General features: G+C 34.9%; 1 protein-coding gene across 2 annotated transcripts in view; it reads left to right on the plus strand.

The window, feature by feature from the left end:
* Window positions 1–14,428, plus strand: part of DIAPH3 (diaphanous related formin 3) — a 506,459-nt gene that overhangs the window by 203,173 nt on the left and 288,858 nt on the right. The window lies entirely within an intron of this gene.

Raw genomic sequence — 14,428 nt, forward strand, 5'->3', positions numbered from 1 at the left:
TAGGTTATATGATCTTGTCATTAAAAGCAATGGTGTTCATTTTCCAAAATGTTTTGTGATAATTTTTACCTGTGCAGTGTGATTTTTTAAAAAGTGCTTAAATATTACTTATGTCTGAAAATTGAACTTATTTCATCCAATTTCATGGGCCTCCTACTTACATTTCAAGACTGATATCCACACAGAATTTTTAAGTATTATATAAAACTTACATTTTAGGTCTGTAGTGCAAAACACTTAGATCAATAGTTACCTTTTAATTTTCAAAAAGCACTTTTTCACTGTAGAATTATGCCACCTGTATCCCTGAGCTCATAGCACAAAGGAAAAGCTAGCAAGGAGAGATTGTATTGGATGGATACAGGTCAGAGACCTTTGTGTAGAGGGTCGGGTTGACTTCTTAAATGTTTATTGTTAGCTAGGCACCATGCTAGATGCTTTATATATCTGATTTAACTTGGAGCACAGCAGCCAAAGAATGTTGGCAGATATTTTAAAAATTGATTTGTATTCCTTTGAATGACTTTTTGAAAGATTAGAAACTCTTTCTAAAAGGTAATTGAAAATTAAAAAATTCTTAATGTAAATTAGAAACTCTCTTTAAAAGGTAATTGTAAATTAAGGTAGTTTTGTAGAATTTGTTAAATCAAAAACCATTAACAGATATTTTTGAGTACCATTTATCCTAACTAAAATATTAAAAATGGTATATTTTTGGTCTTTGAACACAGGGAGAATTTTCTTAGCAAGCTCACCCTAGTAAACTTGTGAATAAGATTTTAATTTTACCTTTTGATTATGGGGGATCGAAATTTTCTTTGAATAAGATTAGTGTACTCTTCTGGCAATCAAAGAAAATATATGGCAGTTAAAATTTGTATTTACATGTAAAACACTTCAGGATTTTAGATTTCCTAATCTGGAATTGATTAGTTTTCTTTTTGCTTTCCTAGTAGGTACAAATGGTGGTACCTAAGAACTATTTAAGTCATGCTGCCATACAGCTACTCTTCTTTTTTTTCTCTGTACTCTGATTACTTTCTTAATTAATGAGGCTCAAAAGGGAAACTTGTTAGCATGTCTTTAATTTAGCTGTAGTGTTAGCCCTAAATGAAATAATTGGACCTTTAAAAAATTCTTAAGTCATCTAACTTTAGCTTTGAGATTCAAGGTTAAAAAAAACGGATATATTTGCTTGATCTAATACTAGTTAAAAAGATTAAGGTGAAATGGTGATCATTTTTTGCGTACTCCATATTTCCATCTCTCTCTACCTTTGTACTACTGGCCCTTTGGCCTGGTATCTCTTTCACTTGACTTAGAGGCTGGCAGAGGACTATGACATCTTCTGTCTCAACTCAGCTCAAATGCTGCTTTCTTTTTTTCTGTGACAGTAGATGACATTCCCAGGGGTAACACAAAAGCTGGGGAAGCCCAGGGTTGTGACTCTGAGCAGGGCTAACATTTCTCAGTGGTAAGCAGAGATGAGCTGTGAAGGTGAATATTTTTTCAGGACTTCATTTTAAAGAATAATCCCTAGAATGTATTATTTGAGAAGTCCTAAGAGTGCTTTTTAGTATTACTGGTCATATGGCAATCAAGGAAAATATATGGCAGTTAAATGTATAATTACATGCAAAACACTTCAGAGTATTTTATAGGAAAGGCTAGTCATCGCTACGTTCAAAGCAACAGGATTTTGTATAGACATTTAATTGGAAAGATCAGAAAGGAAGGAAAGAGAAAGATGTCCAGAGAGCTTAGACAAGACTGCTCTGGTAGACAGGTTGCTCCATGTGGTCTCTTTATTTGTGGTCTGGCAGCTGAGGCACTGGGTCCACATGTTACATTGACCGATCCCCCTGACTCCAATGTACTTTGTTTGAATCAATTTTGTAATTTCTGCAGAATTCAAAATTATTGCCAGGCATGGTGGCTCCTACCTGTAATCTCAGCACTTTGGGAGGCTGAGGTGGGTGGATCACTTGAGACCAGGAGTTTGAGACCAGCCTGGCCAACATGGTGAGACACTCATTTCTACTAAAACAAAAACAAAAAGAAAAACCCAAAACCAAAACAAAATTAAATCTGGTCACTTATGTGTTGTTCATTCCAAGGTGAAAATCCATTTGTCTCTCTACCCTTTAGCAAGCCAGCGCAGAGACAGAGGTATTGGCTGCTGGCTGATTTTCATCACAACTAGGCAGGGAAGGATGGTAATTACTGAAGAATAGTGAGGTTTTTTTTGTTTGTTTGTTTTAGGTTATTGACATAGACAAAGGTAGAAAGGCAGAGACTAGGAAGGGCCTAGGTCATAAAGGTTCATGCCAAGTCCTGTAATGAATGAGGAGCCTTTGAAGCATTTTAGGTTAAGGAGGAGAATAACAGTTGCATTTGCAAAAAAATCACTTTTTGCTTCCTGATTATAAAATCAACTGTGTTTCTTTCTTTCTTTCTTTCTTTTTTTGAAAGAAAGAGAAAGAGAAAGGGGGAGAGAACAGGAGTCTTGTTCTATTGCCTAGGCTGGAATGCAGTCTAAAAATAGGTATTTAAAACCTCTTTTATGCCGATAATTGTGCTTAGTAGCAGAGACAGGAAGGAATAAGGGAAGAAAATAACAAACAAACAGCTAACCAATATTTCATTTAAGTCTGTGAAATGCTATGTAAATGCTGAAGAGTGATTTACTTCCGATTATGTGGTCACTTTCAAAATAGGTGTAATATGATACTGAGAAAAATATATGTTCTGTAGACCTGGGGTGAAGAATTCTATAAATATTCGCTGAGTTTACTTGTTCCAGATCTAAGTTCAAATCATAGATGTCCCTGTTAATTTTCTGTCTCGTTGATCCATTGAATATTAACAATGTGGTGTCAAAGTCTCCTGCTGTTATTGTGCGGAGTCCAAGTCTCTTTTTAAGTCATTAAGAACTTGTCTTTATCTGGGTGTTCCTATATTGGGTGCATATATATTTATGATCATTGACTCCTGTTGTTGCATTGATCCCTTTACCATTATGTAATGTCCTTCTTTGTTTCTATTAAAGTCTATTTTGTCAGAGACAAAAGTTACAACTCCTGTTGTTTTTTTTTTTCTCTCCATTTGATTGGTGAGTCTTCCTCCAATCCTTTGAGTCTTTGTGTGTTCTTGCTTTTGAGATGGATCTGGATACAACGTACTGATGGGTTTTGACTTTTTATTCAATTTGCTTGCCTGTGTCTTTGACTGGGGCATTTAATCCATTTAAATTTAGGATTAATATTGATATCTGTTAGCTTAGTATTGTCATTTAATGCTAGCTGGCTATTTTACCTATTAGTTGATATAGATTCTTCATTATGGAGATACTCTTTACCTTTTGGTAAGTTTTTGGGATGACTGATACTGGTTGTTTACTTTTTTTTTTTCCATTCAGGAAGTATTTATTGGTAGGTACTAGGCAAGATACAAAGATGACTCAGACACAGATCCTGCCTATAAAGAGCTTACAGTCTAATAGCAGAGAGAGAACACATACATGGAATACATGGTTAGAGCTATGTTTCAGTAAGATGAATCTAACATTGTGTATAAAGTAGGCTGGAGTAAGAAGAGGTTAAGTGAAGCTGAGAGGCTACTGAAAACTGTGTAATGCTTCTTTCAGAACCTCTTGTAAAGCAGGCCTCGTGGTGATGAAATCTCTGAGTGCTTGCTTGTTTGTGAAAAATTTTATTTTTCCAATTATGAAGCTTAGTTTGGCTGGATTTTGAATATGGGTTGAAAATTCTTTTCTTTGAGGATATTAAATATCGACCCCCACTCTCTTCTAGTTTGTAGGGTTTCTGCTGAGAGATCTGCTCTGAGTCTGATAGGCTTCCCTTTATGGGTAACCTGACCTTTCTCTCTAGCTGCCCTTGGAATTTTCTTTTTTATTTCAACCCTGGTGAATCTAACGATTATGTGTCTTGGGGTTGCTCTATTTGAGGAATATCTTTGTGGTGTTCTCTGTATTACCTGGAGTTGAGTATTGTCCTGCCTTACTAGGTTAGGAAAGTTTTCCTGAATAATACCCTGAAGAATATTTTCCAGCTTGGATTCATTCTCTTCATGATATTCATGAAGAGGTAAATTAGGTCTTTTCACATAGTCCCATATTACTTGGAGACTTTGCTCATTCCTTTTTACTCTTTCTTCTCTAGTCTTGTCTTCTCGTTTCATTTCACTAAGTTGGTCTTAGACCTCTGATATCCTTTCTTCTGCTTGATCGATTCGACTGTTAAAACCTGTGCAAACTTTGCAGAGTTCTTGGATTGTATTCTTCAGTTCCATTAATTCACTTATATTCCTCTCTAAATTGTCTATTCTCGTTAGGATTTCGTCAAACCTTTTTTCAGGGTTTTTAGTTTCTTTATGTTGGGCCAGAACATGTTCTTTTGACTAACAGAGGTTTCTTATTATCCACCTTCTGAAGCCTAACTCTGTTAATGGAACTCACTCGTTCTCCATCAGGCCTTATTCCCCTGTTGATGAGGAACTGTGATCCCCTGTAGAGGGAGAGGCATTCTGATTTTGGGTATTCTCAGACTTTTTATGCTGGTTTCTTCCCATCATTGTAAATTTATCCATCTGTTGTCTTTGTAATTCCCAACTTTCAAATTAGGTCTCTGAGTGGATGTCAAACTTGTTGATTCCCAGCGCTGGAATCTGAGCAACCCACTGCACCAGCTTAAACAGCGGCATTAAGATTCATGCTTTTCTGCCTGCGAATCTCCAGTCTGACTTCCCTCTTGAGTCCCTTTTTCAATCAGCTGAATGGGCGACTCTTGCCTTCCCAGAGCTCCAAACGTTGACCAAAAGGGGACCCAGTCCCGTTTACTCTGCACCGAGGACCGCTGCGCTGAGGTGCCGGCAAAACCACAGCGCTGACCACAAGAGTCGTGCTGGTGACCTGTGGGGCTCCTCTGCTGGGAATCTCCTGGTCTGTGAGCCACAAAAATTCTTCTGAAAGTGTGGCATCCGCTCGTTCTCTGCGCTTTCACTGGGAGCTACAATCCCGAGCTGCTGGTGATCAGCCATTTTGGATCTCTCCTGAGGTTTTTTTTTTTTTTTTTTAGAGAAATGTCATGTCTCTGCTTTTTATTGCAATAGTAATTGTTTGGACTGAGAACCAAGGCTATTTCTTTGATTACAAAGATGGACATTCCATCCCAGGTATTTAAATGATAGATGCCAATACTTTGTGCTTCCCAAGCATTCAAAATAGATAGTAAGAAAAAAGGAACTGAATCCAATCATTTAAAGAGATCCTTGAAGTTTTCTCTCACGTGGCCTTTATTTGTTATAAAATAAGTGTGGCTTTTTTTCTTATAGTACACACTACTTTAGGTTTTCAGGACTTTTAAAATTTAGACTACTGGGATTTACAGGTCTAACACACTGAGAGTTGGAAAAGGAGCTAATATCTATTGCACATACTTGGTATATCAATGCCTGAGCTGTGATGTCTTCATATTATCTTGTTTAATCTTTAATGAACTCTAGCTGAGATCTTTTCTCCTGGTCTGCTGATAGCAAAACATTCTGACTTCTTGCAATACTCTTCTGCCCTACTTAGGTTTACATATTACCAAGATATTCTTGATAAGGGCTTGGATATTTCTTCTTAATTCCTGTTGCCTTTTATTATATTCCTCCTTTTTTTTTCAAGTAGATCTTACCTGTTCTGCTTTTTAAACTAATCTGTGACCATTTACAACAAAGCTTCTGTGGAAAAGTACCTTGTGCCGTATCTGTAGAGGAATAGGAATTCTCTCTAATCCTTTTACTGTGAAAAATCAGTAATTTTTTCCTGATTCACTTATATAATTTTCTTTTATACTTTATTTTGCTTTTCAGTAACTCACTTCGGTTTTCTTGATTCTCTCTGTTGTAAGTTTTTGGGATACATCTTAGCTCTTCATGGTTTAAATTCTTCTGGAACTATATATAGGTACTTTTCCAGATTATCTTTTTTCTTTTCCTCATATCTCCTCTTTCCTATCTTCCACTTTTTTTATTGGCTACAAACTGTTTAATTCAACAAATATTTATTGAGTGCATATTGTGTGTTGGGCTTTGTGCTTGATATTGGGGATACCAGCATGAATAAGACAGACGTGCTTCCTGTACTCGTGTTGATTTTTAAATTCCTGGTGAAATTCAGTCAAGTTCATAGTTGAAGCATAATAATGAGGAACAACAAATGCTGATTGTGAGTTTAGAAAAGACTGACATATTTTACTAAATCCAGCTTCTGTTAAGACTTAACAAGGTTATAAAAGAACATTGTTTATATGTCTCTCTGATATTTAATCATAATATTCATATATTGAACATTTGGTATCATCAAAATAATGCTAATGACCTGTGTATTTTTTTAAACCAGATTGGAAGCATCTGTTGGTTAATTTTTACAGGCTGTTGGAAAATGGATTAGAGTATACTCACAGGTTATTGCTGTTAGATTTGTCAAGTAAAATTAATATTAATTACTTTCATTATTCACAAACTGTTAACTTAATAGGGATTAAAGGGCTTTCTGAAAGTATATGAATAGTCTAATTCACTTAGACTAATATATTATGAAAATGTGGTTCCACAATTGTTAGCTTTCTGAAGTAATCATATTTTATAACAGGTACATCATATTTGCTGGATAGGGCCAATAAATTGGTTTATAAATTATTTTTCAACTGAATAGTTATGACATATGGAAGCAGTTAATGGATTATCCACTTAAAAACAAATCAAGCTTAGATTTCTGATATCATAGTTCAGTGGACAAAGAATTGAGGTAGTAAGTGATAAACATGGATTATCCCAGCAACTTGGCTGTGTTTAAGATGTTGTATTGTATTTGAAACATAATTTATTCCTCTGTACAAACAAATGTGTGTAAAAAATTTTAAACTACCTCACAAGGCTACATTAAGGTGAACACATAGAAATCTGTTTTTTTTTGGCTGCATGCTAATAAAGAGATGATGCCAAAATAAATGCAACATGTTTTATACGTAGTAAAGTTTTGTGAAAAGAACAGAATATTTCACAAATACTAATTTGGAAAGATTGGGGAGAAAGTAGAGAATGAAATATTTCTCTAGGGACCTATCATTTGGTTCTTGTCTGTGACTGAATCTCAAAAGTACTAAAGACTTAAGGAAATTATGAAATGGGTCAGGAATATCTTATCTTCCCATTAAAGGATCTCATTGTTACCAGTTATAGTATATTCTCTGTTTGGGTGCTGAAGAAATAGAAATGTATTCTGAAAGCTTAGAGAAAGAGAGAGGCTAAAGAAAGTGAATTTATTTAGCTCAGAGCCACAGAAGACTTGCAAGTCCACCAAATGCTTTGGTTAAATGCTCAGTTACAGCTTATCTTTGGTATAGTGTGGTAGAAATTTATGCATGGTAACATCTGTACAGTATACAAGAAACATGACTATTTTGAATTCCTATAAATAGACACATTTCTTACTGTACAGATGTTATAAACAGAAAGAGGAAACTAGGTTGCATGTGTATTGGGGTGTGTACATACATACACGTTGCTTTTTCTTTTTTTCTATTCTACTTTCCTACTTCTACTAGAGAAAGGAATGATATTAGGGCAATGGATTTGCCTGGAGTCACTTAACTAATGGTAGATTGGAGGATCCTGTTTCTTTTCCATATTACAAGTTGACCTTGATATTTTAATCTTGGTAATAAGTTCTCAGTGGTGTATCTGTAGCTATAATTCCTTAACAAAATTATAAAGTTGTTACATTTCGTTGTTGTTTTCTCACACCTTTTGTCTCAGAATTTGTCTGCCATTTTCTCTGTCTTCTGCCTTACTCTCCATTTCACCAAGGCAATTCTAGTTGCCCGCTGATTGCTTCAAGTGTGCTTCCCTATTTTGGGCAGTTCTTTGTCTTGTCTGCATCATGTTGTATCATGCAGGACTCCCACTCAAATTAGTGCTTGTTATTATTCACCTGGAAATTTAAATGAGGCTTATCCTTCTGAATGCACTATTGTAATCTTAAAGCATTAATAATATTTTGAGGCTGGGCACAATAGCTCATGCCTCTAATTTCAGTGCTTTGGGAGACCAAGACAGGAGGATTGCTTGAGGCCAGGAGTTCATGACCAACCTGGGCAATGTATTGAGACCTGTCACTATAAAAGTAGAGATTGAGTGATAGAGTGAGACCCTGTCTCTATTTAAAAAGAAAAATTTGTAAATCTGGCTATTCACTTATCTGTTTCCCCCTCCCTACATATACTGTTTGCCTGGCTAGAACAGATGGAATCACCTGGAGTTAGAATGATAACGTGATACTATCCTTGGAGCACAGGAAGAGAATAGGGTCAAGTTAGAGAGTAACAAGTAGATACAGGGGACTTCTTGCTGGATTAAATGCTATATAGCATTTGATATTAAATAAATTGTATCGCAAATAAATAGTATAGTATAGTATAGTATAGTACATAGTATAGTAAGTTCTATATAGCAATTTGATGTTAAATGGTATAGTAAATTCTTTAAAAAAAACTGTCTGAAAATAACATTATTATATATTGTATAATCTTGAATTTCACAATTTAGATTTTTAGGTGATTATGCATTCATGTGTTTAGGTAAGCTGTTCTTGTCCCTCAAGGTTAAATCATTTGGGCACATGATCTTATAACATATTCTATGCATCTAACAGAGGCTTTCACATGTTCATTGACATCTCAGTAGGAAAGCCAGGTTAGAGACCTTTTGTTACCACAGCTTTCACTTGTCTAAGTGCATTTCTGTATCTTAAAAGAGTGGTTGTTTCAAAGTCAGACACTTTATCCCAGGATTCTTAACTTGGGGTCTGCAAGTAGAATTCTGGGGTCTGAACTTGGATAAGGAAAAAAATTCCATACTTTAACCTCTAATTGAAATTTAGCTTTTTTTTCAATTGTAGGCAACAAACACAGCAGTACCTATTAAATTTCCACAAGTACATTCATATATACTTTCATAATACATTAGAATTCTTCTAATTAAGTTGACATATCATTTAAAATGATTGCTATTTCAAAATTAGGGTAGTTATTAGACCTGCAACTAGGTCTTGTTATTTAATCCATTAATAAAGAAGCAGATTTTGTTGGTTGGTTCCACCTGGAAGCAGACACGGAGATGCTGGAGTGTATGAATGTTTTTTTTAGGGTCAGGATGCAAGACTGGGCAGGAAAAGCCTTAGACTGTGGTGCAAACCTGACAAATTCCCTGCCAGTCTAGCCAGGACAGAGCTCTGGAACAAATGATGCCTGTGAGAGGAGTCCCTCTTTGGACCAACTGGCACTCCTTACTACTCATGCCAGGCTGAGCCATTGGCTGGGGGCTGCTCAGGAGGAGTGTGTCCTGGACTCAAAAGCTAAGGAGGATTCTAAAGGTGCTAACAGTTACTTGAAGCCTGTCAGCTAAATGCACTCCTTGCGACTGAATGGAAAGTTCTTCCTAAATGAAGATCTGAACAGCACATCTGCATTGCTGCCTCACATGTATATTACTATTTCATAAAATGGTGTTTAATGCATTTTGATAGCTGCATTCAAGTATAATTTGCTTCTTTTGAAATCTTATGTATTTTTGTTTATGCATTTAAAAATACTATTTTGAGAAACAGTCTACTTCTTTGACTGTCAATGGGGTCTTTGGCAAAAAAGGTTAAGAATAACTTTAGCCTCTCTAATTTGTGCAGTGGTGAAAGTGAGGTAACATTAGGGACCTGTCTTCCATTTTCTCTGTCTTCTGACTTAGTCTCCATTTCACCAGGGCAGTTCTAGTTGCCCTCTGATTGCTTAAAGTGTGCTTCCCTGTTTTAGGCAGTTCTTTGCCTTGTCTGTATCGTTTATCCCACTCAAATTAGGGCCTGAGCCTGGGCGTAACTGCTGCCTATTTAAATTTATGTTGCTTTTATTGTTTTGTTTTTATTTTATTTTTTAATTCAAGGAACCAATACATGTAATGAAATATTTTATCCAACTTTAAGGCAGTTTAAACATCAGACTGTCTATTTTTGAATCTCACTTTGGCAGACTACTAATAATGCATTTATTAATAAAAGCATACTTAGATCAAATCTGGACAAAATATGAAACTCCTTAATTAGGTAATAAAACAAGATATTAATAATATACTTTTTTACTAGTTAAATGTTTGTTTATGTTAATTTATTTGCTCCCAAAAACAGTTATGTGAAAGAACCAAGGCAAATGTTATATACATTTATATATAAGAAAGTTGTATTCTTCGGTGAATTTCAGCTAAAAGAAGCAGCCACTCTGAATGGAATACAGATCCGAGTCTAAAGCCATTGCTCTTTGTGCTATGCCATCCTGCTTCTCTGATTAAAAGAAATCCTATTATGTTTTATTTAAAGGGCTCTGCTTTGATTTAAAATAATTTTCCTCTCATCTCCTGCCACCTTACCACTGCCCCACAGCAGTTCACCCTCATTCCACAATTTATATTAAAGGCTTTAAAAACTTGCTGTTTTTTATTAAGACCATCTTTCATCATTTGGTACCTCTATTCACTTCTGTAAGTATTTGAGCTGTAAATACTAACACCATGCTGTGGAATATACACGCCAAGTGAGGGACTTTGTGGAGTCCACCCTACAAGTGTGTGACCCTGGCTTTTACAGCTGTAGTTTCTTTCCTCTATAAAATGGGGGACATAATACCCATCTCATGAGGTTATTGTGAGGATTATATAATGCATATTGTAAAGCATCTTTTGCAGTGCTCATTGTAGTTGCTCAGGAAATGTTAACTGAACTTAAATGATGAGAATACAGAACTCATTTCAACTTAAAAAGTTTTGTGTATCATCTCTGAATCTTCTACAGTGTAACAACTTAAATGGCCTATTGTAGCCTTGCTTTCAAGTGAAACTTTTTAAATCATGAAACTACTGTTAACTGACCTATGTTAATAGCCACTTATGGAGACTACTGTAACACTCGTTCATACCATTAACTTTAGAAAATAATAATAGATTATTCTGTATATCTAGTTTTATTTTTATGTATATCTTAAATGTCAAGTGCTTCATTAAGTTTTTTGAGACAGGGATTTGTTGAATTCAAAATAAATATAAAGCTCTTTTTTATTTCCTGATTTTTTTATTTTCCACAACTTTTTTCCTTTCAGTTTATGACTCATTCATGGAACTGAGGCCTAGCAATATTTGTAATTTTGTGAGAATTGAAAGCTGAAATTCTAAACTTTGCTTTTCTTGTTGTGATTCAGTTTTAGAGTATTGAACCGATGACTTTGAGATCATCTTAAAAAGCTCATTCAGTCCCTTATAAAACATTACTTGTTTTTGCTAATGATTCATTATCATTTTTGATAGTTATTTACAGTTTCAGAGATTAGTAAGGAAAGTAGAGATGGCTTAATATAATTATGGAACTGAATTGAATTAACGCATAGAGAACCTTTATTTGATAAGCAAATAAGAGTGCCAGATAAAGCATATGGCCAAATTCTCTCCAGGGTTTGCAGGAGGCATGGTGACTTTTAATGTTTTTAGTTTCGTAGATTGCTAGCACAAGTTTCGGAAGAGTGATAATTTTTCAGGAGTAGATTACTGCTTTTTTCCCTCCTCCATTTGTGTGGTGCAAGCTAATAGAAATTACTTGGGTGAACCATATGACATTATGTCATTTTGACAGTGGAAACCTTCACACGGTTCAACTAAATACTGGTTCCCTAAACTGGTAACAAAATAACTAAGGACATACATAAAGAAATGTCTTTAGTTTTTAGCTTAAATGAAAGTATTTATATTTTTCTACTAGCTTGACAGGTAATAGATGAAGAGGACAGAACTCTTGAAGTGAAAATTATTCAACTCAGAATATGACTTTCCCACATCTGTGATTGGAAGAAAACCTTAGAATTTTACATTTTGTATTGGTGTATATAAATCACTCTTTTCTTGTGAGTCAGTGAGGAAATTTGCCTGCAGGGAATGATTAAAACGAGAAGTCTGGTGGTTGGTGGTCCTAGAGTTGGTTAATTCAACATCCCAGTGATGATAGAACTCTAGGTTAGCATCTCATCTGTTTTTCTCAGCTTTCCCTTTAGTTTCAGCTTAGCTTAGCTAGCAGAGACAGGTAGAATCATTATGTTCACAAATGGGCTTTGTATTAGTTTTCTATTGCTGCTATAACAAATTACTACAGATTTAGCAGCTTTAAAAGTACAAATTGATTATCTTTCAATTCTACAGAAGTCCAGTGTGGGTTTCACTAGTCTGAAATCAACAGGACTCTGTTCTTTTCTGAGATGCTCTGGAGGAGAATGTGTTTCCTTGCCTTTTCTAGTCACTAGAGGCCACCCACATTCCTCAGCTTGTGGCCTCCTTCCTGTATCTTCAAAGCCATCAACAGCAGAGCAGGTCATCTTGTTACATCTCTCTTGCCTGTCTTCCACGATTCCATCTCTTTCTCTGACCTAACCTACAAAAGGTTCTTTTAAAGACTCTCATGTGATTAAATTGGACCCACCTGGATTATCCAGGCTGTTCTTCCCTATCTCAGAATCCTTAACATGTACAAAGTTTCTTTTTCCATGTGAGGCAAAATATTCACTGGATCCAGAAATTAGGACATGGATATCTTTGGCAGCAGAAGCTGTGGGACAACTCTATGCCATAAAATTGTAGTGTTTCACAGGATACTTGGCTCTGTTAAATGAACATAACTTTATTTATGTTATGTCACTTTCTTTTAGCTTGCATTCCTTTTGTAGGAATGCTGTTTTAGGAGTCCTGGGGCATTATGACTCAACTTTTAAAATCATTTCTTTTTTTTGCAAAATGTTTATTAAGACTGGGTGTGGTGGCTGACACCTGTAATCCCAGCATTTTGGTAGACTGAGGTGGGTGGATCACCTGAGGTCAAGAATTCAAAACCAGCCTCGCCAACATGTTGAAATCCTGTCTCTACTAACAACCCAAAAATTAGCCGTGTATAGTGGCATGTGCCTTTAATCCCAGCCATTTGGGAGGCCGAGGCAGGATAATCGCTTAGGGAGGCAGAGGTTGCAGTGAGCTAAGTTCGTGCCATTACTCTCCAGGCTGTGCAACAGGAGTGAAATTTCATCTTTAAAAAAAAGGTTTATTGAAGTTTAGATCTATATCAATTACATTAACATGTTTTTGCCACCACAGCCAAAAATGTCTTTCTAGGTTTTTAGGAAAAATTCTTATATTGTGTTTTCTTAAGTACCAGGAAAGATAAATTATATTTATTTAACGTGCAAGTATTATAGTCTATGATATATATTTCAGTGTGTAGTATGTATTACTAATTTCAGATTTTTCTGGGACATTATTAAATTATATATATTTTTATTTCATATATTTTTTTAAACCTAGAAATACTTTCTATAAACCTAGATTAAAGAGTCATTGGCATTTAAAAACATTTTTTGTGACTCTCACTACTATTTCGTCAAGATTAAAAGAGAAAATAGTTCTAATCTAGAAAAAAGTTTATACATTATTAACTTTTAAAAGATAACAATGTCTACATTGCCTGTTGATAAACTAAATTTTCTTATCTTAAACTTTAATTATATTTTAAAACCAGATTGTTACTCTAATTTTATGATGTTTCATAATATATTTTTAAATTTCACAACATATTTTTACCTGAATAATATTTCTATTCGTTATAGAGACTCTGGGAATACAGATCTTTTCCTAGTTCAAATATTACTCAGACCTCTTAATAGATATGAATATATATAATTTTATCACAACATGAAAAAATGTGTTATTGTAATTACATATTTTAATGGATAATTAAAAATACCACATACAAAGTTTATTTTAATTGGAAAAATTTTATCACTGAGGAAAATCACATTTATCAAAAGATCTATTGCAGCCACATTTCACACAAAATAAGCAATTTATTTTAATTTAATTGTTGGTTCGTAGTGATTTTCCCGTCTACTGTTCTATCATCATATTGCCTGAGACTCATTCTTCCTGAAGCAGGGCTCTTCTTTCTCCTTTAATCTTCTTTGTCATTAGAGAACCAATTATTTTTCAGGGTTTCACAGGTCACAGTGGGACAGTTTGGCTCTCTGCTCCCCTAGTGTAAGATTTAACCCAGGAGAGCTAAAATAGCCAATGGGATAATTATGTTTGTTTTTAAATGAGGGGCATTAGTTTTTAGAGCTTTTACGTTTTTCTATTTTAAAATTAGGCTTGTTTCTGAATATTTTGTTTGCCCATGTTTTATTTTACTTCATTTTGAATCTTCTCTATCTGTATATACATAAATGACATTTAAAAATTGACCAGTTATTTGTATTTTCATTAACTGCTTCAGCAGATTCAGCATTTTTTAGTACCA

Source organism: Callithrix jacchus, chromosome 1, assembly GCF_049354715.1.
Source record: "Callithrix jacchus isolate 240 chromosome 1, calJac240_pri, whole genome shotgun sequence".
NCBI lineage: Eukaryota > Metazoa > Chordata > Mammalia > Primates > Cebidae > Callithrix > Callithrix jacchus.